The sequence below is a fragment of the Manis javanica genome, chromosome 4, assembly GCF_040802235.1.
Source record: "Manis javanica isolate MJ-LG chromosome 4, MJ_LKY, whole genome shotgun sequence".
Lineage (NCBI taxonomy): Eukaryota > Metazoa > Chordata > Mammalia > Pholidota > Manidae > Manis > Manis javanica.
The window spans coordinates 164,325,180-164,353,016 of record NC_133159.1 but is presented as its reverse complement, the minus strand read 5'-3'; the positions used below and the strand labels follow the sequence as shown (position 1 = coordinate 164,353,016).

The 27,837-nt window shown below is 40.2% G+C and overlaps 1 protein-coding gene and 1 long non-coding RNA gene across 2 annotated transcripts in view; one reads left to right on the top strand and one right to left on the bottom strand.

Moving 5' to 3' along the window:
• LOC140849251 (serine/threonine-protein kinase TAO1-like) overlaps positions 1-27,837 on the top strand; it is a 212,864-nt gene that overhangs the window by 81,963 nt on the left and 103,064 nt on the right.
• LOC140849309 (uncharacterized) lies at positions 55-27,837 on the bottom strand. Its single transcript, XR_012131053.1, has 3 exons — positions 24,984-27,837; positions 19,912-19,996; positions 55-2,784 (listed from the first exon to the last, which is right to left on the bottom strand). It is a non-coding gene; the product is annotated as an uncharacterized lncRNA (long non-coding RNA).

Below are 27,837 nucleotides of genomic sequence, written 5' to 3'. Positions count from 1 at the left end.
TACAAAAAATTTAAGCTGGCGGCATTCTAAAGGAAAGAGAAGGGAGAGTACTGATTTTTGTGTTAAAACTATTAAGTATTTTGGCAGTGTTTTTGATTTGCTAAATTAGAAATACAAGGAAAGGACGGCTGTAAGATATGTGGTAGAGGAATTTGGCACTAGTCACTGAGGCTTATACTGGTTGTTAGAAGGAGGAAGAGGCAAAAGGGTTTCATCAGGAGTGCCCTAGAGAACAGTCAATCGATTGTAGAAAAACACTAAGGAAACTGTTTGGAGAGGGAAGGAAAAGATATTACATGCGGTTGCAAACATGTTTTCTTTGAAGAAATTGTGTGATGAGCAACTAAAATATCCCTTAGGTGGTGGGGGATGCAAACTTGGACCTGGGAGAAAGATCAAAGCCAAAAATGAATAGTCTCAAAGTTCTATATCCAGATGTAATGTTGAAGCCTGAGCAGGAATAACACAAATGTCTGAGTTGGACACAGGTCCATTGTCTAGAAAGAGGAAGAACCATCAAGGGAAGAATAGTCTGGGGTGGAGGAGATGTAAGATCCCATAGGAATATAAAAGCCACAGGCGGAACTAATTTCAGGAAAAATGATATGGCCAGCAGTGTCAGGGCCTGCAGATACAGACTAATGAATGGTCACAGAAGTAGACTTGAGCTTAGATAGTAAAAATTGAGATCCAGGAGGAGGAAGAGTGTCAACAAGTAGGAAGCTAGTGGGGGAGAATATATTTGTAAATGACATACCCGACATGCCTCAACACCCAAAAAGCAAATAACTTGATTAAAAAATGGGCGGAAGACACGAACAGACACTGCTCCAGAAAAGAAATTCAGGTGGCCTACAATGCTCCACATCGCTGATTGTCAGAGAAATGCAAATTAAAACCACAATGAGATATCACCTCACACCAGTTAGGATGGCCAACAACCAAAAAACAAGGAACAACAAATAGTGGCGAGAATACAGAGAAAGGGGAACCCTCCTACACTGTTGGTGGGAATGTAAACTAGTTCAGTCATTGTGGAAAGCAATATGGAGGTTCCTTAAAAAACTAAAAATAGAAATACCATTTGACCCAGGAATCCCACTCCTAGGAGTTTACCCAAAGAGAACAAGATCTGAGATTCAAAAAGACAGATGCACCCCTATGTTTATCACAGCACTGTTTACAATAACCAAGACATGAAGCAACCTAACTGTCCATCAGTAGATGAATGGATATAGAAGATGAGGCACATATACACACTGGAATATTTTTCAGCTGTAAGAAGAAAACAAATCCTACCATTTGCAACTACATGGATGGAGGTAGAGGGTATTATGCTCAGTGAATAAGCCAGGTGGAGAAAGACAAGCACCAAATGATTTCCCTCATTTGTGGAGTGTGACAACGAAGCAAAAGTGAAGGAACAAAACAGCAGCAGACTCACAGAACCCAAGAAGGGACTAAAGGTTACTGAAGAGGAGGGGTGAGGGAAGGTGGGTGAGGAGAGAGGGAGAAGGGAATTGAGGGGGTATTATGATTGGTACACATGGTGTGTGTGGGGTCACAGGGAAGACAGCGTAGCACAGAGAAGACAAGTAGTGACTCTGTGGCATCTTACTATGGTGATGGACAGTGACTTCAATGTATGGGGGGGACTTGATAATAAGGGTATCTTATATTTACTGATATAGTAACTACAATCTTGCTCATGTGAAACCTTCATAAGAGTGTATATCAATGATACCTTAATTAAAAAAAAGGGACAGTAAAATAAGAGGTGATTCTATTGGGTGACCAGTGGGTGAACTTTAAATGAAGTTAACTTGATAGATATTTTTCCTGGATGACTAATTGACTAATAGATATTTAAATCTCTCAGGTTTTATCAATTTCAAAGACTTCTACAATTCGCAGAAATTGGGGAAGAGAGCATGTCTTATGTTTAATGTACTTTATGTTTCATAATTCTTTTTTTTATTTCCATAAAATACAATCTTGTATATGACTGTCTTCACTCATTCCCCAAAATGAGATTTGTCTCTTTGACTTTAAGTGGGAGAAGCTGATTCATATATGGCCGATCTGGCTTTATGTGTCCAGTAGCATTCCAGAGCAAGGGAGTAAAATGCTGTTTGTCCTTCACTTTTTCTCTTATCTGTGGAGCCAAGAAAACCTTACCACTTTAGAATGATACTCCTCTGTATGCCACTCACTGCTTGATTGATTTATTTCCTGTCGCTGTCATGACTTTGATAAAGAGAGGTTTTTTACAGCAGGGATTCTGATGTGAACATCCCAAGATCACAGCTTTCTTAAAAATCATTAACACTCTTGTTTTATACTTTGAGTGTTTGCTTCTTGGCAATAGTTCATGGGATCTGACTGAATCTAAAATCTTAGAGGCACAGTTAAATCATTTAGGTCTGTATTACAAAGGATAACTTAGTTCACTCAAGTCTTAGTAACAAGATATCCTGCATCAGTTATCATCCTCCTCATAGTTAAAACATCAATCAAATTAATTAGTGAATTGCTCAAGAGCCCTTCACCCAGCTGAGAGCATTGAGCATAACTGGCTAACATGTCCTCTGGAAGCCTTTGTTCATTCATTCAGGCATTCATTTAACATTGATTGAGTACATACATACTTACTCCAGGCTGAAGAAGACCAGTCACTGCCCATAGGATTCTTCAAGACTAGTATCTTCACAAGTAGTGACAGTCTCAATGCAGTGTAGAAGACGTAGTAGCAGTGAGCACAGGAAATTATAAGAGAGAGTGTGACTAGAATATGATAAAGGGAGAGGTGACAAATGAAATTGGAGACAGTATTTACAGTTTATGTAAATCCTTACATTACTTGCTAAAGAATCCTAATTTTATCCTGAAAGCAATGGTGTCCATTGAATTATTCTAAGCAGAAGCAAGTCATGATAAGCATTTGGTTACATTCTGGGTAGGATAACAGATTTAAGGGGGAGGGAAAGTTGGAGGCAGGAAGACAGTTATATGACTATTCTAGAAATTGTGGTAAGTGGGGAAGGTCTTACTGAAGGTCCTTTCTACATGGGCTGGGAGAGGGGGTGCTGAATACAGAGCTATTTGGGAGGCAGCAGGCACCAACTGAATGGAAGGAACAGGAGGAACTAAGAGGAGAGTCAAGGACAAGTTTGCGGCTTCTATGCCCAGGTAATGGCGGGACAAAAGACAGAGGTGTCAGCCTTTGGTTATCTCTCAACTGAGCAAGATTATAGCTGCCGAGTCATCCAAGGCTGATTCAGTCTTTGACATGACTCCTGCCAGTTCATTTTTGAGGCCAACGATGAAATGGCTTTTGACCTCTTGAAACTGAGACCTTTGGAACAGTGCTGAATAGATATGAATCCAGTTTCATTGCTGGGAGCCTTAAGGTTCCTACCTCAGGATTTTGGAGGATGTATGCTTGCTTTCACTACAGTAGGACACCCTTTTGATAGTGGTTTTCTGTCATACTTTTTTTTTTTTTTTAGAGGGCATCTCTCATATTTATTGATCAAATGGTTGTTAACAACAATAAAATTCAGTATAGGGGGGTCAATGCTCAATGTACAATCATTAATCCATCTCAAGCCTAATTCTCGTCAGTCTCCAATCTTCTGAAGCATAACGAACAAGTTCTTACATGGTGAATGAATTCTTACATAGTGAATAAATTCTTACATGGTGAACAGTACAAGGGCATTCATCACAGAAACTTTCGGTTTTGATCACGCATTATGACCCATAAACAATCAGGTCAAATATGAATATTCATTTGATTTTTGTACTTGATTTATATGTTGATCCCACATTTCTCCCTCTATTATTATTATTATTTTTATTTTTAATAAAATGCTGAAGTGGTAGGTAGATGCAAGATAAAGGTAGAAAACATAGTTTAGTGCTGTAAGAGGGCAAATGTAGATGATCAGATGATCAGGTGTGTGCCTATGGACTAAGTATTAATCCAGGCTAGACAAGGGCAGCAAGACATCCACAGATGCAGAAGATTTCTCTCAAAGCAGGGGGGGTGAGGTTCTGAGCCTCACCTCTGTTGATCCCCAAATTCTCACCTGATGGCCCCCATGCGACTGTGCCTGTCTTAGGTTGTTCCTCCCTTGAGGAATCTTACCCGTCTCTGGCTAACCAGCCATCTTCCGGGGCCATACAGGGAAATGTAAAGTTGGTAAGTGAGAGAGAAGCCATATTGTTTGAAAAGGTTAGCTTTTTACTTGGCAGATTTATGCCCTGTGGCTTCTATGCCCAGCACTTGTCTCGAGGTTTCTTTACCACCTGGAGGAATTATGATACTCGGTAAATTCGATATGAGGCACGAATTCTATTTAAGGGTTGTAATTAGGAAGGAAGAAGAAAAGCTATAGAGGTAGCATATGGAGGAAAACATGGGAGGATTGATTATTTTTTTGACATATCTTCTTGTAGAGTAACTTAAGCATGTATAGGTTTTAAACTACCAACTAATTTGCGCTCACATATTAACATAATAGGAATACGGTGACATAAACAAAGCAAATCTATAATTACCATCCATCTCCAGTGAAGCCAAGAAAACCATTTAGGCACCCTAGGCATTTGTGAAAATTTGTTTATGATATGATGGATATTGTCCAAATGTACTTGAACAGTCTGAGAGAAATCAGACAAATTAAAGCAGCCCATTTCTGGTATCTTTTCACATCCCATATGTTCTTTTAACCATAGATAGTCTATAGTCATAAGATTTTGGAGTGCTACACCTTGCACCCCTCCCAACTCCTGGTTGAGTTCCAACAGTACAGATCCGGTCAAATTCGTTGTCTCACTGTATGCACATGCCAGCCTAGACATCTTCCTCCTTATTCCAATGGCAAGTCCAGGAGACGGTGGGGTGGATGCAGCCACAACCGCAGCATTGCTCAGATCCCTGTGGAGGCTTTTTGATGATCATCCCCCGGCACGAGTCCTCCAGAGAGTGCTGATGCCGGAAGCTCCTCCTCATATCGTATCTTAGTTCATTTTCTGGGTAGCCAAGCTAGGCCTTGATCTTCTGCATAGAAACAAACAGACCCTTTGCCCACACTTTGACATGCCCTCTATACCACTGTGCAGAACTCATTGGAGGTCAGCACACAGGAACTGCTTTTTTTTTTTTTATTAAGAGAAAGGAATATTATCAGAAAAGAGTACCTCCATAGCTGATCATCTGACACCCTTTAAGTGATCAACATTAAGGATATTTAAAGCATGTGTTGATCTTTGATTTACCAATAGTTTTATCCTGTCAAGGAGTAATCCCCCTTTTCTTTCTTTCTTTCTTTCTTTTTTTTTTTTAATTTTTAGTCTACACTTACATGAAGAATACTATGTTTACTATGCTCTCCCCTATATCAGGTCCCCCCTAACAACCACATTACGGTTACTGTCCATCAGCGTAGCAAAATGTTGTAGAATCACTACTTGTCCTCTCTTTGTTGTACAGCCCACCCTCCCCTTTATCCCTCCCCCCCCATGAATGCTAATCTTAATACCCCCCTTCTTCTTCCCCCCCTTATCCCTCCCTGCCCACCCATCCTCCCCAGTTCCTTTCCCTTTGGTACCTGTTAGTCCATTTTTGGGTTCTGTAATTCCGCTGCTGTTTTGTTCCTTCAGTTTTTCCTTTGTTCTTATACTCCTCAGATGAGTGAAATCATTTGGTATTTCTCTTTCTCCGCTTGGCTTATTTCACTGAGCATAATACTCTCCAGCTCCATCCATGTTGCTGCAAATGGTTGGATTTTTCCACTTCTTATGGCTGAGTAGTATTCCATTGTGTATATGTACCACATCTTCTTTATCCATTCCTCTACCGATGGACATTTAGGTTGCTTCCAATTCTTGGCTATTGTAAATAGTGCTGCGATAAACATAGGGGTGCATCTGTCTTTCTCAAACTTGATTGCTGCGTTCTTAGGGTAAATTCCTAGGAGTGGAATTCCTGGGTCAAATGGTAGATCTGTTTTGAGCATTTTGATGAACCTCCATACTGCTTTCCACAATGGTTGAACTAATTTACATTCCCACCAGCAGTGTAGGAGGGTTCCCCTTTCTCCACAGCCTTGCCAACATTTGTTGTTGTTTGTCTTTTGGATGGCAGCCATCCTTACTGGTGTGAGGTGATACCACATTGTAGTTTTAATTTGCATTTCTCTGATAATTAGCGATGTGGAGCATCTTTTCATGTGTCTGTTGGCCATCTGTATTTCTTTTTTAGAGAACTGTCTGTTCAGTTCCTCTGCCCATTTTTTAATTGGGTTATTTGTTTTTTGTTTGTTGAGGCGTGTGAGCTCTTTATATATTCTGGATGTCAAGCCTTTATCGGATCTGTCATTTTCAAATATATTCTCCCATACTGTAGGGTTCCTTTTTGTTCTGTTGATGGTGTCTTTCGCTGTACAGAAGCTTTTCAGCTTAATGTAGTCCCACTTGCTCATTTTTGCTGTTGTTTTCCTTGCCCCGGGAGATATGTTCAAGAAGAGGTCACTCATGTTTATGTCTAAGAGGTTTTTGCCTATGTTTTTTTCCAAGAGTTTAATGGTTTCATGACTTACATTCAGGTCTTTGATCCATTTTGAGTTTACCTTTGTATATGGGGTTAGACAATGGTCCAGTTTCATTCTCCTACATGTAGCTGTCCAGTTTTGCCAGCACCATCTGTTGAAGAGACTGTCATTTTGCCATTGTATGTCCATGGCTCCTTTATCAAATATTAATTGACCATATATGTTTGGGTTAATTTCTGGAGTCTCTAATCTGTTCCACTGGTCTGTGGCTCTGTTCTTGTGCCAGTACCAAATTGTCTTGATTACTATGGCTTTGTAGTAGAGCTTGAAGTTGGGGAGTGAGATCCCCCCTGCTTTATTCCTCTTTTTCAGGATTGCTTTGGCTATTCGGGGTCTTTGGTGTTTTCATATGAATTTTTGAATTATTTGTTCCAATTTATTGAAGAATTTTGCTGGTAATTTGAGAGGGATTGCATCAAATCTGTATATTGCTTTGGGCAGGATGGCCATTTTGACGATATTAATTCTTCCTAGCCATGAGCATGGGATGAGTTTCCATTTACTAGTGTCCCCTTTAATTTCTCTTAAGAGTGACTTGTAGTTATCAGAGTATAAGTCTTTCACTTCTTTGGTTAGGTTTATTCCTAGGTATTTTATTCTTTTTGATGCAATGGTGAATGGAATTGTTTTCCTGATTTCTCTTTCTATTGGTTCATTGTTAGTGTATAGGAAAGCTACAGATTTCTGTGTGTTAATTTTGTATCCTGCAAATTTGCTGTATTCCGATATCAGTTCTAGTAGTTTTGGAGTGGAGTCTTTAGGGTGTTTTATGTACAGTATCATATCATCTGCAAATAGTGACAGTTTAACTTCTTCTTTACCAATCTGGATTCCTTGTATTTCTTTGTTTTGTCTGATTGCCATGGCTAGGACCTCCAGTACTATGTTAAATAACAGTGGGGAGAGTGGGCATCCCTGTCTGGTTCCCGATCTCAGAGGAAATGCTTTCAGCTTCTCGCTGTTCAGTATAATGCTGGCTGTGGGTTTATCATATATGGCCTTTATTATGTTGAGGTACTTGCCCTCTATTCCCATTTTGCAGAGAGTTTTTATCATGAATGGATGTTGAATTTTGTCAAATGCTTTTTCAGCATCTATGGAGATGATCATGTGGTTTTTGTCTTTCTTTTTGTTGATGTGGTGGATGATGTTGATGGATTTTCGAATGTTGTACCATCCTTGCATCCCTGGGATGAACCCCACTTGGTCATGGTGTATGATCCTTTTGATATACTGTAGAATTCTGTTTGCTAATATTTTATTGAGTATTTTTGCATCTACATTCATCAGGGATATTGCTCTCTAATTTTCTTTTTTGGTGGGGTCTTTGCCTGGTTTTGGTATTAGGGTGATGTTGGCTTCATAGAATGAGTTTGAGAGTATTCCCTCTTCTTCTATTTTTTGGAACACTTTAAGGAGAATGGGTATTATGTCTTCTCTGTGTGTCTGATAAAATTCCGAGGTAAATCCGTCCGGCCCCGGGGTTTTGTTCTTGGGTAGTTTTTTGATTACTGTTTCAATTTCTTTGCTTGTAATTGGTTTGTTTAACTTTTGTGTTTCTTCCTTGGTCAGTCTTGGGAGGTTTTATTTTTCTAGGAAGTTGTCCATTTCTACTAGGTTTTCCAGCTTGTTGGCATGTAGGTTTTCATAGTAGTCTTTAATAATTCTTTGTATTTCTGTGGTGTCTGTCGTGATTTTTCCATTCTCATTTCTGATTATGTTGATTTGGGTTGATTCTATTTTTCTCTTAATAAGTTGGGCTAGAGGCTTATCTATTTTGTTTATTTTCTCGAAGAACCAGCTCTTGGTTTCGTTGATTTTTGTTATTGTTTATTCTTCTCAATTTTGTTTATTTCTTCTCTGATCTTTATTATGTCCCCCCTTCTGCTGAGTTTAGGCCTCATTTGTTTTTCTTTTTCCAGTTTTGATAATTGTGATGTTAGACTATTCATTTGGGATTGTTCTTCCTTCTTCAAGTGTGCCTGGATCGCTATATACTTTCCTCTTAAGACTGCTTTCGCTGCATCCCACTGAAGTTGGGGCTTAGTGTTGTTGTTGTCATTTGTTTCTATATATTCCTTGATCTCTATTTTGATTTGTTCATTGATCCATTGATTATTATTAGTAGCATGTTGTTAAGCCTCCATGTGTTTGTGAGCCTTTTTGTTTTCTTTGTAGAATTTATTTCTACTTTTATACCTTTGTGGTCTGAAAAATTGGTTGGTAGAATTTCAATATTTTGGAGTTTATTGAGGCTCTTTTTGTGAGCTAGTATGTGGTCTATTCTGGAGAATGTTCCATGTGCACTTGAGAAGAATGTATATCCTGTTGCTTTTGGATGTAGAGTTCTATAGATGTCTATTAGGTCCATCTGTTCTAGTGTGTTGTTCAGTGCCTGTGTGTCCTTACTTATTTTCTGCCTGGTGGATCTATCCTTCGGGGTGAGTGGTGTGTTGATGTATCCTAAAATGAATGCATTGCAGTCTATTTCCCTCTTTAGTTTTGTTAGTATTTGCTTCACATATGCTGGTGCTCCTGTATTGGGTGCATATATATTTAGAATGGTTATATTCTCTTGTTGGACTGAGCCCTTTATCACTATGTAGCATCCTTCTTTATCTCTTGTTACTTTCTTTGTTTTGAAGTCTATTTTGTCTGATATTAGTACTGCAACCCCTGCTTTCTTCTCACTGTTGTTTGCCTGAAATATATTTTTCCATCCCTTGACTTTTAGTCTATGCTTATCTTTGGGTTTAAGGTGAGTTTCTTGGAAGCAGCATATAGATGGGTCTTGCTTTTATATCCATTCTATTGCTCTGTGTCTTTTGATTGGTGCATTAAGTCCATTTACATTTAGAGTGACTATTGAGAGATATGTACTTATTGCATTGCAGGCTTTAGATTCGTGGTTACCAAAGGTTCAAGTTTAGCTTCTTTAGTATCTTACTGCCTAACTTAGCTCGCTTATTGAGCTGTTATATACACTGTCTGGAGATTCTTTTCTTCTCTCCCTTCTTATTCCTCCTCCTCCATTCTTCATATGTTGTGTGTTTTGTTCTGTGCTCTTTTTAGGGGTTCTCCCATCTAGAGCAGTCCCTGTAGGATGCCCTGTAGAGGTGGTTTGTGGGAAGCAAATTCCCTCAGCTTTTGCTTGTCTGGGAATTGTTTAATCCCGCCATCATATTTAAATGATAGTCATGCTGGATACAGTATCCTTGGTTCAAGGCCCTTCTGTTTCATTGCATTAAGTATATCATGCCATTCTCTTCTGGCCTGTAGGGTTTCTGTCGAGAAGTCTGATGTTAGCCTGATGGGTTTTCCTTTATAGGTGACCTTTTTCTCTCTAGCTGCCTTTAAAACTCTTTCCTTGTCCTTGATCCTTGCCATTTTAATTACTATGTGTCTTGGTGTTGTCCTCCTTGGATCCTTTCTGTTGGGGGTTCTGTGTAATTCCATGGTCTGTTCAATTATTTCCTCCCCCAGTTTGGGGAAGTTTTCAGCAATTATTTCTTCAAAGAGACTTTCTATCCCTTTTCCTCTTTCTTCTTCTTCTGGTACCCCTATCATACGAATATTATTCCTTTTGGATTGGTCACATAGTTCTCTTAGTGTTGTTTCATTCTTGGAGATCCTTTTATCTCTCTCTATGTCAGCTTCTATATGTTCCTGTTCTCTGGCTTCTATTCCTTCAATGGCCTCTTGCATCTTATCCATTCTGCTTATAAATCCTTCCAGGGATTGTTTCACTTCTGTGATCTCCTTCCTGACATCTGTGATCTCCCTCCAGACTTCATCCCTTTGCTCTTGCATTTTTCTCTGCATCTCATCCCATTGCTCTTGCATTTTTCTCTGCATCTCTGTCAGCATGTTCATGATTTTTATTTTGAATTCTTTTTCAGGAGGACTGGTTAGGTCTGTCTCCTTCTCAGGTGTTGTCTCTGTGATCTTTGTCTGCCTGTAGTTTTGCCTTTTCATGGTGATAGAGATAGTTTGCAGAGCTGGTACGAGTGACTGCTGGAAGAGCTTCCCTTCTTGTTGGTTTGTGGCCTTCCCGTCCCCCTTCGCAAGGCGCCGGGTTCTTGCAGGTGTGTATGTGGTCTGGATGTTGTCCTGTGTCCTCTGGTCTCTATTTTAGGAGTAGTTTTCTTTGTTATAGTTTCATAGATCTATGTGTTTTGGGGAGGAGATTTCCACTGCTGTACTCACTCCGCCATCCTGGCTCCGCCCTTTTATTCTTTTTAATAACTGTAATCATATGTATGGTTTTCATTTCACCTTGATAATGATTGTAATGCTTAGTACTTTGTATCTTCAAAGAACTCAACGACATTAAATAACTTATCTACCTAATATCCCTGTGAGTTAGTAGGTGGAGATTATTGCCCCATTATTCAGATGGGAAAACCCAGAGAGATCATCAGTGACTTGCCCAAGGCTATCCAGCCTCACACTGACAGAACCGGATTTGGAATATGCAGTTTCCTTTTTCTTATCACACTCATACTACAAGTTTATTGTTAGTCTTAACTTATTAGACCATTTCACCATTTCACTTACTCAAAAATCTCTGCATTTAGGTCTCGAAAAGGGCAAGCAGGATATGAGTGAAAGTGCCCAAATGACTAAGCCCTGCATATGTGGATGGGGAGCAGGTGGAGCCAGGAATAGTAATATAACCCTAGCAGTATAACCAAGTCTCCACTCCAGTATATCCAGGGAATGAATGCCCATTTTCCAGTGGAGCGATGATATCATTTCCGCCAGCAGAGCAGTCAGTCATTATGTCAGGGAGACTTCAGTGGCAGTTTGGTATAACTTTTAACTCTGTAAACTAGCAGCAAGAAAGCGGTTAGTGAAATTGTCTCTTTTGTGTTATAAGGCTCTGTGGTATAATGGAAAGAGAACTGACTTTGGAGCTGTAGAGACCTGATTTGAAATCACTCCCAAGAGGGAACTGAAATGACATTGGGCTATAACAGTGTGGGAGGGATTAGATGATGATGTATGTCAGCTTCCTAGTGTGGAACCCGACAATTATTGCTTCATAAATAGTTGCTGTTATTTTTATTCTCATTCAAAGAGAAGATATAACACTGAGGGTGCACTCTGATTTTTTCCATTGAATGACAGGACCAGGTAGATTCAACTTTTGAGGAATTACAGTCTATAAAAGAAGCCAGTGAAACATTCTGATATTGAGTCAACTAGATACAGTATCACCCCTTGTTCACTGACAAATATGGGAAGGTAATTTCAGTAGGTCAGTCATCAGTGTGTGCCTTCCAAAACATTATAGTCATGTTACAGTAAACTTTTTATATTTCTTGCATCACAAAGATTTATTGAAGTGATAAAAGTTATTATGGAAAACAGTGTCCAGTAACTATGGTAACAGTTATTTGATCTCACAGTAATTAGCTAAGCATTTAGTTGCACAGTACTTTCACAATGCCTTCCTGGTTAGTTCATTAAACAAAATTAGCTTTTGTTTGAACTGCCTTCCTACAACATCTTAAATTTTATTTTAATTCAAAAGAATTGGAAAGTGTTATTCAAAACTACCTATCCAACTTACAATTTATGGGCACATTTGAGGTTACAATTGGTTTTTATTTAATTCTTTATTTATACCACAGTATGATCATGATTTATCAGATGATCCTCTGAACTGTATCTTTCAGTTTAGTAGGGTGAGCTAAGAAATGAATGGTGAAGTTGGAAACTGGTTTTTAAATTCTGACCCCATTCCTGGCTCAGATGGCAGGTTGGGTCAGCTGGTATCTTTCCCGTGACTTTGTTTCTGTACGTGGGACATGGGGTCGCTGGATGGTCAGTGTGAGAGTTTTAGGAATGTGATCATTCCTTGATAATCTGCTGCTCCTGATGAGAAACCCGGAGTTAGTGGGTGCCTCGGTTTTGTAAAGCAGTCCCGCTAGGTACCTCTTCTGCCCTCTTCAGCACAATTCACGCTGAGTTCAGGTGCGTCTCCTTTTGCAAGGTGGAATGTGTTGCCGATGATTCACCTCATTGATGATTTCATTCTCAGAGGCCTTCCAGTGCTCCTGAGATAAGGACCTCTCAGACTGTGTTAAGGCCTATCTGCTCTGTACCTGCTCCCCACCCACCCCCTTTGTACAGGTGAAGTGCAACACATACTGTGTGGTGGATTGGAGATCCCAAACACAAATGAAAGCTTCAAGCACTCAGGATTTTAAAACAGCAAAATAATAAAATAAAACAAAAAAAGTTTTAACTTATTTAAAATAAGGAGTCCCAAAGTAAATGAGCAAAATAGGACCTTTTAAAATTAAATGACATTTCCTTGTATTAATTTCATTGTAATTCCTGTCAGATTAGTGATTTTATTTTTCTGTCACTGAATTTTTAAAAGACAATACTAGCTTTCAAAAACTAGTTGCTTTCTGAGTTGTCAAGCTCTTCTCTCATTTAACTGGATGTCACATACCAGTTTTCAGTTGGGCAGGTGTTTTTCATATGGGCCATGACATTTCCAATTCTACGCTATTTATTTGCCAATTAGGTTGTTTTCTATGCAGGATAAATGCATCTTTAGTTTCACTAAGGTTAGAATTCTAGTGTATTAATCTATTTGTTCTTGATTGGTCTTGAAATTTTGGGCCAATCTGAAGATAATAAAAATAATAATACAGTTTGACCCAGGAATTCCAGTTCTAGGAATTTACCCTAAGAATGCAGCACTCCAGTTTGAAAAAGACAGATGCACCCCTATGTTTATTGCTGCACTGTTTACAATAGCCAAGATATGGAAGCAACCTAAATGTCCCTCAGTAGATGAATGGATAAAGATGTGGTACATATACACAATGGAATGTTACTCAGCCATAAGGAAAAAACAGATCCTACCATTCGCAACAACATGGATGGAGGTAGAGGGTATTATGCTCAGTGACATAAGCCAGGCAGAGAAAGACAAGGACCAAATGATTGCACTCATAAGTGGAGTATAAGAACAAATGAAAACTGAAGGAACAAAATAGCAGCAGAATCACAGAACCCAAGAATGGACTAACAGTTACCAAAGGGAAAGGGACTGGGGAGGATGGGTGGGAAGGGAGGGATAAGGGTGGGGAAAAAGAAAGAGGGCATTACGATTAGCATGTATAGTGCGAGGGGGGCACGGGGAGGGCTGTGCAACACAGAGCAGACAAGTAGTGATTTTACAGCATCTTGCTATGCTGATGGACAGTGACTGTGAAGGGGTATGTGGGGGGGACTTGGTGAAGGGGGAAGCCTAGTAAACATAATGTTCTTCATGTAATTGTAGATTAATGATACCAAAATAAAAAATAATGATAATAATAATACAACAAACAATAAGTTATGCTCACTGGCTTCAGCACATGACTCATTCCTTTTTCCCATCTTCTTTCTTGCTTTTTGTCTTGTATGAGTTTGACATCTCAGCTGAAAAGCCCCTAAAACACTTCACACCTCTCATCTCTTCTACCTACTCTTACTTCTTCATAGAATAATGTCTTTCTTTCACTCCATTTGGAAAAAAATTGATGTCCTTTGAAGCAACTTTTGTGAAACTTCCCTTGATTTCTCTCCCATCCCGTTTTCTGATCCCATGTCGTTTGTACCTAATTCTTGCCTCCACTTGTCATCTTACATTAAAACTTTTGGTTAAAAATTACCTTTCCCCAGTGAGCTATGAACTCCATCAGTAGAGTTTCACTCCTTATAGAATTTTCTATGTATGGCTCTCCAGTCCCTTCAGAAAACAGAAGTATTATTTGTTGAACTTCCAGTGTATTTTAGGTGCTGCACAGTGTGTTTTAACCATTCCCGTAACCCTATGGGGTAAGTATTAACATCCACATGTTTTATCAAGAGAATCTAAGGTTCAGAAAGATGAAGTGCCATAAGAAGTTAGTAATTGGAAGAGCTGGAATTTGAACACAAGACTCTCTGCCTCCAAAACTCGGTCTCTTTCACTTTTCCAATCCATTGGCTCCATTTTGGTGACTCAGCCCAGTATGAATTCCATACCAAACCAATTCATTACAGCAGGCACCACAAACCTGTATTCCTTTGATCTCTTGGCCTGGTACTGTGCCAGCAGTTGACCAGCAGTCTACCCCCCTCCCTCCTGGGTCTCCTGCCTGCTCTAGTGCTCTAGATCTCTGCTGAAGAAATGACACAGATCTTCCAGACATGGCTTTTTACAAAGACAGGCAACATAATATCATTTAGACAAAGAATGCCTGGTTTACCACTCACATCGCACCCCAAGCCTCTGCAGTGCCCATCGTGAATACGGACAGTCATGAGTTCATTCACAGCCTTCCAGGTAATCAGTTGATGAGAATTAAGATAGTAGATAACACTTATTTGCCACTCTGCTGTACCCCCTAACTTGCTGTTGCTGAGCAGTTGTCTCTTGCTTCTCTCTCAGTCCTACCACCAGCAGAGTTATTAACACCCTGAAACCCTCTTTCTTTCTCCTGAAAAAGTGGATGACTTAATTGTTTGCTTATGCTTTTAGTTGACCCACCTTCCTCCTACCACTCTCTGTAGAATAATTAGTAATAGAGTAGCGTCATTTTACTGTACATTTCATGAAGACAAACTGTGTGTATCGTCCCTCATATATAAAGTGCCTGGTAGACAACATGGATGGAGCTAGAGGGTACTACGCTCAGTGAAATAAGCCAGGTGGAGAAAGACAAGTACCAAATGATTTCACTCATATGTGGAGTATAAGAACAAAGAAAAACTGAAGGAACAAAACAGCAGCAGACTCACAGAACCCAAGAGGGAACTAATGGCTGCCAAAGGGAAAGGGACTGGGCAGGAGGGGAGGGAAGGGAGGGATAAGGGCAAGGAAAAAAAAGGGGGGCCTTACGATTAGCATGTATAATGTGAGGGGGGGCATAGGGAGGGATGTGCAACTCAGAGAAGAAAATAGCGAGTCTACAGCATCTTACTACGCTGATGGACAGTGACTGTAATGGGGTTTGTATGGGGGGACCTGGTAAAGGGGGAAGTCTAGTAACCATAATGTTCTTCATGTAATTGAAGATTAATGATAATAAAATGAATTTTAAAAAATAAATAAATAAAAAATAAAGTGCCTGGTAGAGTGCCAGATGTGGTAGAAGCTCAAGTACAGAAAGGAGGGAAAATGGAAGGAGGGATGGAGTTGGTATGGATAGTATACTGTATACATCTTTTTGTTCTCTCGTAATAATTCAATGAAGTCGGTATTATTATCCCTATTAGAGATGAATAAATGGACACTCGTGGAGGTTACACTGCTTATAATTGGAGGAGCATCTGGTCTTTCACAGACTTGCCCAAATTCCATCTCTTCTGGAAAACCTTTTATTATCCCTTCAGCCATGACCACCACCCTGCACAACTATGGGGAATACCATTCACATAGATGACAGTGTGAATGACACCCCTGCAGTTGTGCAATTTGGTGGCCCTGGTGAAAGCTCCCTCCTCTGTATTTCTGTGGTGCTTGAGGTCTTTGTTACATCAGGTTTCACACTGTGCCCCTGCATTCTACATTAAAGTCCTGTTGCCCCTACTAGGTTATGAATTCCTTGAGGGGAGGAAAGTGCTTTTTTCATCTGTGTCTCTTGATGGGCATACACAGAGTGATTGCTGAATGGTTGGATATCCTGTTTGCTGTTTGGCCGAACCTGTACCTCTGTCACGTGAGATCTGTCAGCCATCCTCTACCTCACCTCGGTTTCCTGCTCTTGATGCTCAATATCTTTCCTGCCAGTTCCTGAGGAAGGCATCTCCCCTTCAAGTTGCCTCTCTCTTGGTATCACAGTCAAGGCCACCGGGGTATTCATTAGGCAGTAGGGGCACAATGACCAAATGATATCATACTTTTCAGAAACCTCAAAAATGTTGGAGATCTTGAAAGAAAAATGATTGGCTGAAACACACAAAGAAGTATAGGATCGGAGACAGACAAGAATTAGGCTTGAGATGGATTAATGATTGTGCATTGAGCATTGACTCCCCTATACAGAATTTTATTGTTGTTAACAACCATTTGATCAATAAATATGAGAGATGCCCTCTCAAAAAAAAAAAAAGTATAGGATCAAAAATAAGTGTTTAAGCAAACAAATATAAAACTAACTATGTTATCTTCATTAAATGTTAAACTTGGGAGTGATTACTGCGAAATTATAGCAAACATAAATGAGTAACCCATAGCCAAATAGTTTAAAAAACAAAAATAGAATAATTCTTTCAAAAATGTTTTGGCCATAAACTTATTTTTCGTGTGGGTTATGAGTATAGCTTTTAGTATGTTTGATACGATGTTAGGGTGAGGGACTCCAAAAATTAAACATATTTGACCTCTTAAATTGTCTGGGTTTGCAATGCCGTGCATATAGCCCAACAAATATTTGCTGGATTTTCATTGATTGTATTATATGATGGTGGTCTCCGTTGTTTTGGAGAGAAGTAAGCATGGATATTTTGTTATTTTACTTCTATTGTGTTGTTAAAAAGAAAAAAGTTAAGAGAATTCTTCCTATTTATGTAGAACAAGTGCCACATTCCCGTGGAGATACTGAGAAATCTTTGGGGCCCTCGGGTGGTACCAGTTAGAGGCTCTTGAATGCCCTGTCCTGGCCTACTGTCAGGTTTCCTTGCCACCCTGTCTGGTTTCTTCCAAGGATTGGAAGTTGGGGATGGCAAAGAAGCCCTGAAGGCAGAATGCTAGACCAGGTGAAGCAAAGGGGGTGCCCCGGCTGGGCCCTGGGAACAGTCAGGAACAAAGGCAAGTGCAGTGTGTGTGTGAGCCTTGCTGGAACTGACCTTTCCCCTTGCCCTTCACATTCAGGGTAACCCAAAGTGACCAGCCATTGTTTTTAGGTACTGATTATGCAGTGACCATGTATACAGATGGTAGAGGTATTTTCCTCAGCAGTGAGGATTGGCTATTTGTAACCTGGGTAGATTTGGGTATGCTTTTGCTTCAATCAGGAGGGATGTTTCCCCTTTGCTTATTTTGGGTGTTGTTTCATTTTTCATTCTGTAATGTAAATTGCAGTTCCACTACTGATGTTTGCTTTTATATCTGGTCAAAATCCTCTGTCACCCTTCACCTTTCACTAGCTATGTATAGTGTTGGTATGCCTTTGATGACCGAAGAGGAAGGTTCATACCTAATGTTGTCGGCTTACTAACCATCTATCAGGGACGGTTCAGCTCACAGTGAGAACCAGGATGGGACTGCAATTGAGGCATAGCTGGAGGATAGGGCCATCATCAAAGGTGAAAATGTAAAGCATGTTAAACATATTGTGTATTTGTGTAGGTATTATAATACATCACCCATAACCACCATGAAGGGATTTTTTTTTAATAAGTAGATTTACGTGATTTATCATCTCCAAAAGTTTAGAATTGCCAGTTAAATACATATGTATTTCTCAAAGGAAATCATGAAAAAGGACATTCCACTCTTATTACAAAGCTATTTTAGGGGTAAATATTTTGATAGCTGTGGGTCACTGCGCCTGGGAGCTGAAACACGGCTGAGCCTGAGGCAGCACAGATGGAACACTGAGACATATCAGGGGTTGCCCCCTTCTGCATATATATTGCAAGTGGTTGATTATGGCAGTGTGAACATTAACATATTCTATGCCACTGTCAGAAGAATAACTTCCATGTGAGAAATGGTCTTGTTATTTAAGAACGGTAATGACCATTCTAAGACTTCCCTCACAAATAAACTAGAGTGGAGTATGTTATGATAACAAGCATTTTGTTAGGTAAGAGTAATAATTAGAATCAAACTGGTAGACTGGAGTAAGTAAAGTCTGCCTAAACTTGTTTCAGATACAGCATGAATGTTTAGGTAAAGTGCATGTAGTGGTCATAAGGAGAACGGATGCATTAAGATGGAAAGATGGCTTGATATTTTTCTTTTTCGAAGCTAATAGTTGAGACACTAAGACATATAAATAATAACTTATAATTTATGAAAATAATCAAACACATCATCCAACCTTGTTGTTAGGAAAGAAGCATGTACCTTTAAAATGTTGGCTGATTTCCATGCTTGCCTGTAGATAGTTTGCATTAAGCCACATTTTAAAATTGTAACACTTTTTTCTTTCGTTTGAGCTAAAATCCTTTTCTTCATTCATCAGCCTTAAAAAACTTGTCCTTTTGAACGTTGCATTGTTTATTAGCAGAGGATGAACGTAATAAACCCAGCACAGTCTTTTACACTCCCTACAGATTAGCAAGAAATGGCTTAAACTGTATAACAACAAGCATGTATTTTATTTGTCGTATTTGGTGTTCCTGGTAAAGCATAAGTTTCTTGCAGGCAGGAACCATCTCTATGTCCTCATTTAGTGGTTGTTGAATAAACGTTGAAGCACTCATAACTAAGAAAGTGACAGTTTAACTCTCCAAAAGCTTTCAGCAAACAAATGGTAAAGATGATTTTTGGAAGAAACCACCAAGATGTCTTTGTTAGTAACACAAGCAGGAACTTGGGTAATGTGAGCTACCGTTGCTGGAAGTTGGTTCATTGTAAACTTAGTCTTGTATTTCTACTAGAGAAAAACAGGCCCAAATACTACCTCAGAGAGAGTGTGCATAAATTCAGCAACTAAATTTGATTTTCCAAAGAGTTTCTAAACTGAGGAAATGTCTTTTAAAACCGTTTATCTAGAATGTTCTGTGATTGCAACATCTGCTAAGCCTATTACGTTCTTCTCTTAAACAGTTTTATTGTTGTGTGTGCAAACTGCTTATTTCATGCAATAAAGCTAAGTTGACTGCAGACTTTCTAACAAGCAGGAATTTTTTTTAACAATGAAGACACTGCATATTCCCTATCATCGTACATGATAGTAACACAAATAGTCCTGTTCAGAATGATCCTATTAACCTCATTTAAAAAAAGAAAGTCTCTATTATTTGAAGTCTGATTATAATATAGCTGATTATAATATAAACTGATACTGAATATACTTGCAGCAATGCTTTTGACCCCTAGTATGTTTCATTACATTTTTGTTTGGGACCCAGACAGGAGAAAGCCTTTAAATGTCTCTAGATGTTTTTATTTAAGACACAGGATTCAATAGCAATTAACTGACTAATGGAGAAAAGATTTTTATTACATCTAAAATCTAAAATTTGGTAAGGGAAATCTCGTTTTATACTGTTGTAGTTTGTCTGTGACTATATTTGGATTGAATAAACATGTTTAGTAATTTAAGACTTTCTCACCTTCATGTTTACCTACCTGGCTGCTGCTGTACAGACCTCCAGTCTTCCTGAATAGTAGCATAGCTGCAGAGACCACGGACTTGTTCAGGAGCTCTGCCCACCTACCCCAAAGAGGTCAGTGAATGCAAAGTCAACTTCTTGCCAACAACTCTGACAGTTATAAGTAGATGAAGATGACTTTAAAAAACATTCAGAGTTTTTGCTAATGATAGCATTTCACCCTTAAAACACATCAGTGAGATACCATTTGCTATTTGCCCCAACTGTGCAGAGCACGGCAAAAAACTGTGTAGGTCATTTGACCTGGAGCCAGTGAAAGGACACGAAGCTGGTTTGTCATTTTTGTGGTGGTGCTTTAATACTGGAGACATTCTCATTTTAGAGACGGCTAAACCAAGTTAAGTGTGAGCTGTCTGTTTATTTTGCTATCTGAGGCAAAAATGAAAGCTCAGGGGCTAAGTGACTAAAATTTCCATGTGCCATGTATGCTGCAAGGCTATCGCGTGTTTTGAAACAGTGATTCAAGAATTATAGAAGACTCAGATGGACTTAGAAGTCTTCTTGCACATTCTCTATAGCTCATAGCTTGCAAACTCAGATCGTATTGGGGACAAGGAAGAAAGTAAGTGGATAAAAACCCCTCCCATTGAAATTGATGCTCTAGAGAACAGATGCCCTTGTCTAGTGTCTTATAGCTTCCAACTTTTCTATAGAAACTGGAAATTTGTTTTTTTTAATGAAATAGCTTAAATTTTAAATATTAGCTATTGATTGAAAATTTAAAAGCAATGTGTTGCTAAACAAAACCTGTCTGCAGGCTACATATAGTTGGTGGTCACACACTTAACCTCTGTTCTACTTATTCCCTTGATTTGTGAGTCAGAACTTACATGTGATCTCAGGTGTTTGTCTCTTAATTTTAAAACAGATACAAGCCTGCAAAAGTCAGGAGGTCAGTCGTTGTTGATGATGACCTGGTAATTTTCACTGGGTTCCATTCAGCACAGTTACTGTGCATCATCTGTATGTAGCGCACTGTGCCTGGGCACTGTGAGTAATCGTCAGCTGTGCAAAAACAGGATGAACTGACACAGCGACCTGTGTCACACATGACTCGGAGCTCTAGTGTCCAGCTATTTTGGGCAGGCCTGGACTCTTGCAGATATTTTCACTTAAATTATGGGCGGAAACTGATGAGGGTGGCTATGCTATCGTAGGAAGGCACTCTGGCCTAATTGTTGAAAGACAAGTTGGTAAAGCAAACCACCTGCCTTTGAATCTTGATTGTGCTTCTTGATAATTCTCTGACCTTGGGCATGTTATGTAACCTCTCTGTGGTCTCACTTTCCACATCTGTAAGTGGGGTTAGTAATAATATCTACAGCATAGAATTATTATCATGATAGAATAAGATAACCTGACATGTAACTCTTAGCCCATGTTTGACACATAGTAAATGCACAGTAATTATTAACCACTGGTCCTCTGGCATTTCATTAGGAAAGCACTGAATTTAGAATAAAGAGAACTGGGTTTACACTCATTCTGCTTGTGTAGTAACTGTGATCAACTTAAAAGCACTTAACCTCTGTGAATATCAGTAAGGTTAGGATAATATGACAATTAAATGTAATTATGTATTACAATACATAAAGAGATGCACAGATGAAAAGTATGGTTTGATGGTCAAGGAGGGCTGTCAGCATAACAGCTCAGGGATGGAACATGGCCCTCATGACACAGCATAATTAACATGTGGACCATAGAGGAATCCAAGGTTGAATTGCCTGTCTCTCAGTTTCCGCTCACAACATTGAACCACAACACAGTATTGGAATATTATTGGCTTAAAAATGACTAAAATAAAACTTCAGAGAGTAAAAATTTGTTTTTTGGTACTCTCACTTTGTTAAAAAATAAAACTCCCCAAAGAAAGAATATTCCCTTTACTCACAGCTCCTTTGTTGGACTTGGTTTAGAAAGTTCCAGTCTGTGGCTAAGACAGTGACCTGCAGATGTAGAGCTAAGGTTCTAATCCACTGCAGAGCATGAGAGATTCTAGCCGAGTGGCCTAAGTTACTAATGGCCACTTATTTCTGTAACAAATTAGGATGTTGTGCAAGTTTGGTTTGCAAATAGATTGACTCTTGAAGGCAGCGGGTTTCCCTTACGATCAAATGAAGTCATTGGAGGCAACTACCTAAATATTCAGGAAAATCTTTGTTTGTTTGTACCCTGATTCCTCTCTGGGCATAATTTTGACAATGACTGCAAGGATAGAGGATTTAAAACTGAATGGTTTTTGAAACTACAGAGTCTACCTCCTTCCTATTCTCAGCCCTTTCTCAGATTGGAGGAAGGGCAAGGTCAAGAACAATAGTGTTAAGTGGCACCGCTCCCAGGTCACACAGCTGTTTGCTTGCAGAGCTGGGAACTTTCAGTCATTCTGGTGCACTTTCCACCAAAGCACTATTTTCTTATAATTAACAAACAGTTGACTTCAAGGCACTGTGTTTTTCTCTTCTAGATGGTGGTTGAAAAAAATTGCCTTTGATATAAAAGCTCTTAAAAACATTTTTCTCATGCACTCAGATCAACAGAACACAAAACTTTCTTCCTGCCAGATTTCCCTAAGTCCCTTTTGCTTGAATTCTCTTTTCACTTTTCTTTTGAAAAGCTATGTTCTTTCTACACTTAGAAATAACAAATCTTATTTGTTCTGACAGCAGTGTGAAAACATCTATTGCATCAAAATTCCCAAGCAAAGTAAAAAAACCAATGGTCCTTTTCTGAATTTCATTAGCAGTGGCAGCAAACATTTCATCAGAACCTCAGAAGCAATACAGAAAAGAAAAGAAAAATCAAGTTAGCAAGTATATAGTTAATCTTGTACAAGATGAAAACCTGCATTATAAAATCCTGAGTGTTGTAAACTCTGCTTTAAAATCTGCCTGCAGGCTGTCTATCCTTTCAAAATATAGTGCCTGTTGTCAGAAGTAGGATTTTAAATGAAATTTATTACAGGAGTAATATGTATGATGAAATTGCATGTTTATGGAAAAGGTTTTTTGATAAAGACTGAATCAGGCCATCGGGGTGCTTTAAGACATCTTAGGATCTGAAATCAGACCAAAGGTTGTTTTTAAAGCATTCTCTGAAAACTTATTTATAGCTCTAGCCCTGAATTTACTACTGACATAAAGAGCAAGCATGAGCAGACAAGCTGGGGAGAGCTCCGAGTACCTCCTCACAAGATATGATTTACCCTAAGAAATCTTGTCAAAAAATGTTGTATGTTTGTAATTCACATGCAGAGAGGATAAATTTCTTTAAGTGCCCTGTCACTTTAGCTGCTATGGAAGGGTCATCACTTAGCAATATCTGGTGTCATTCAGGTCTAGCTGTGTTCCATCCTCCCCTGGCATTCCTGAGCCACACACTCAGAACTAATACAGAGATGGCAAGTAGCCTTAGTCATTGTCTCTAAAGGCATCTTGATCACTCCCACCCAGGGGCCCAGCAGCAGCCCTCCTACCCTGCTTAGAATCATCTTTCTCCTCTGGAGCCCACTGCTGAAACTCATATTACTTACCACACTGTATTTTAATGGTACTTTCTGTTCCAACACTAGACAGTTAGTCCTTGAGATCAGGGGCTATGTCTTTCTGACCTTGGTATATGCAGGGCCCACCAGGCATGATAAACCCTCAGTTAATGGTGGTAGGTGGGTGGGTGGAAGAGGAAGCAGTCAAGCACCTGTATATAGCTTACATTTCAGGAGACCTTTAAATAATTATATGGATTAAAATACCAAGTAACATCAGAAAACCACTTTAAAAGGTGTTTATTACTTAACTTATTACAGTGTATGTAACTGTATCTGTACGTGTTGGAGTTGCTGCTCTTGAACGCCCGCTGAGGATGATGGGTGCAAGCCTGCTTTCTCTCACTCACTCTTGGCCTTTGTTCATCTCACCTCCTTTTCCTTCAAGATTCCTCCCAGTGTCAGCATCCCTCCTGCCTTCCTGTTTAGAGCCTTCCTGTGAGCTCCCACAGCCTCCTAAGCTCATGTCTACACTGGTGCCCCGCATGCTAGGCTGTAGTCACCGGTTTACTTGTATGTTTCAGTCCCCAGCCTCTATATCCTCTGTGCCTCAGAAATAGTGGTGGTCAGCAAACATTCACCAAATGAAAGTGGCACGAATCATACCTTGGGCTAATGAGGAAGAAAAAATACATTTTCTTAAAGTTTTACTCCTGATGCTAGGAAAGAAACCATAAACTCTAATACTGCAGTCTCTTAGTACAACATGAAGGTTAACCACAGTCAGTTATTCAACTGGTGTGAGAGTTGTTCTAGACTGTCATTATGAAATTAGGTTAAAACTTGAAAGCTAATGTTCCTTACTGTTTACTGACAAGGATCAAGTTTAATTGCCATCTATGTATTAACTGAAAAATAAGGAAATTGAATTAGTTCTGAAAAATAAGAGAAACAAGTCCTACTTTTAATATTCCTTTTTGCTAGCTCTCATCTGTAAATCTGTTGTGAATTGAAGCATATTTGACTATATTTCATTCTTTTTCCTTGTTCTCGCTTTGCCAGTTTTGATCTCCCTACATGTCAAATCATATTTTTGGAATGAAATAGTCACAGGCTTTTTATCATGAGCTACTGTACTGTTTAACTTAGAATTGAGAACAGAATGATAAAATTAGATACAAGAGGTTTCTGTGTGTCATCAAGTAACCTAGTCTAGTTTGGGTAACAAAAATAAAATTCCCTTTAAATAATTTTAGCTCATTCTGAAGCAACTTGGTCAAGTTGAATGGCCTTCGGTCTGTGTGAAGAGGCTGAGGAGCTCATCGCTCCTTTAATGGGCCCAGCAGAGTTTTTCCTGAACACTGAAACTTCCCTTTTCTTTATTTTGCTCCCTTTCCCCTAATTAGGACTATTATAATTAGTGTGCTCATTACCTCCCCTACATAATTTCCCTACCTCCTTGATAGTCACCCTTCATGTATTTTTGGCCTGCCTCCTTTATTCGCTCTCTAGACTGTTGTGAAATTTCGATATGAATATCCTACCTTCTCCTTCACAGGGCTCGCAGCTGAGGGCCTCAGAGAGGGAGGCCTCCCCCATCCGGTTCCCTCACCGTGCTTCTCTTGCGTCTTAAGGGAATTTCTAGCCACGGAGGAGAGCTGTAGTCAGAGACACTGGGGAGGCGGAGGCTGGCCATGTCCTGCAGCGTTGGGCGTCGTGTGTTGATTGTCCCGTGGCATCTCGCTGTTTACCACCAGGTCTAGAGTAGGGGAAATGGAGCAAAATTAAGAAAAGGGAAGTAGCTGTGACCCAACCGCATCATCCTCATCACAAGCTCATAAAGGCAGAGATTTGAGACCTTTTTATGTTCCTATCGAGTCTGTAAAATAAGTTCTGAGACCCTCTTTTCTCCACGCCTTCCTTATGCTTACTTTGTTTTGTCCCTGCCTTCCAGTCTCTTCTTGCCCTTGCCTCCGGGCTGTCATCTGGCGCCCATGAATGAAGCGTGTGGACTTAACACGAGTGCTAACGCTTGGACACCCGTAGGCTTTGCAGATGAAAACAAGATCAACCAGTCATCCTGCTTTGCCTTTTCAGAAACTGTCCCCCCACCCCACCCGCCAGGTTATCCATACTCATGATGTTTTTGTTACTACTTTGATACATACATTAAGTTTTTCCTCATTTTATCTCATCTTAATTATCCTAATGAAATAAATGGGAAGAAACAGGAAATTTAGCATGTATCCCCCAATTTATGATAGAGCCAAGTGGTACCTAGGTCTAGAGGTGACCCACCCTCCTGAATCCATGGCTCCCAGAACTCTTCTCTAGGTCTTATGCAGAACTCCTTTTCCACAGAAAAGCGAGGGAGCAATTTTTAACCCACCAAAGACGCCACAAGTTTGGATTCCAGCTACTGAAACTGAGCCCCTACCATGTGCCATGCATGGGACACAGAGATGAACAAAAATGGTCCCTGTTCTTCAGTTGTTTACAGATCGGGGGGGGGATGACAGTGGCATAAACAGGTCATTACCACTGATTGACTGAGTGGGCACTTGGGGGTTGGGGAGCTGAGTGGGATGGTTTCCTAGAGGAAGGCAGCGGCCTTGGTGAAATGCTCTCCTGGGCTGCTCCTCAGTGCTGTGTGGCCCGGCCTAGGCTTTAGACACCACGGCCACTGTCCCTCCCGCTTCTGCCGCCCTACTGAGCTCTCTCTTAATTGTCACCTGTCTCAATGAGTGAAAAAAATCTGTACCTCTTGACATCTTTGGGTATGGATAAGGAAAAGGGTAAATGTTCCATGCTAAGCATATTATCAAGTACTGTGAAGTCATGAAGGAGGAAGTTTTAAAAGTGTGATTTCTTCATGTTTACAAAACGAACAAATGACTCAGATCTATTGTACACATTCAGAAGAGCTCCGTCCTAAGCTGGTCCCGATTTGAAGTCATGTGTCTTCCTTTGCATGTGGGGAAGGTTTCAAACAGGGTGGGGAGTGGAGGAGGTGGCAGTTTAGAGACGAACACTTGGCTCTGGGGTGTGCGAGTCTGGCGCTCCTCCTGGGCTCTGTGCCGGTGAAGGCTCCCCACATCCTTAGCTCCTTCCTAACTTTCTGCCTTCTTTCTCCCTGTCCCTCCCGCTTGTTTTCCCTTCCTTCCCTCCTCCTCCTCCTCCTCCTCCCTCCCCCTCTCTATGCTTCTCCTACATACATACACCCCATTTTACTGACTCCTTCCAGTCGGCAAGGGGCTTTTGGGGTTGTTTCCTGTTAGGATAACTTCTCACACGACCCTGAAAGTGGAAAACAGATGGCAGAGCGTCTATAGATTCGTTATCCTTGAAGTCCGGGTAGCGCAGCCCTGACTGGCTCTGAGCACTTTGCCAGCGGGGCTGCTGAGCTGCCTCTGGGGGGCCTTGCTGACTGTGTTGCTGATAGTATTACCAAGCCTTACAAGATGTGGGCGCTCAGGCTCTGACTTTTTAAAACTCCTTCCATACTGAATGTAGTTTGGAGATTGTTTTTTTCATTAACATGATGACATTGTGCCACCATAAAGAAGTAGTTTTCAATGGGTCAAAACAAATCTTGATACTCTTTGTCAAACACATGTAAAAAGGGAAAAAACGTATTTAATTAATACCAAGATTCTGTGACATTTTGTAATTGCCATGCTGAGTAAATCCAGAGGAGAACGCATTTGATTGAACTCGAGGCCTCCTTCACCTGGTAAATACGTGTTTCCTCTTCACTGAGCTTTATCCCCAAGCAGGTGTTTCTCTCTGGCTTCTTTTAATACTCTGTCCTTACCCTTGATCTTTGCCATTTTAATTACTTCCCCAACTCTAATACAAATATTGTTCCGTTTGGATTGGTCACACAGGATTAGCTGTGTTAATTATATTTTCATGCTCTATGTGGTTTTGGGAGGAGGCCTCTGTCTCACCTCTCATGCCGCCATCTTCAAACCAATCCTGTCAGTAGTGTGGCTTCTTTACACTGATGTTGTACTCACTGAGGGCAGGGGTCAACTCCTCCATGGTTAAGTGTACTCCCTTCATTTTGTGGTGCCGCAGAGCATTGTGGGCAATATCTGAGATGAATTTATGGGCAGCTAGGGAGATGAGCTGAATTCCATGTGTGTTCAAGGCCTCAAAGCCAGCATGGTTCAGGCAGTATCCAGTCATGACATCTGGGAATAGAGATGTGGCATCCTCCAGCTGCAATCAGGAAGTCCACTAGGGGTGTGCTGAACACCATCGGCCTCACTGCTCCATTGGCAGTGTTGAGCAGCGGGTAAACCCCGTTAGACACGGCCCCCTCTGAGGATGCCGCACCGCCTAGTGACAGCTTCCCCGCTCAGCTCAGCCAGCTCTCCAGCCTGCGCCACCCTG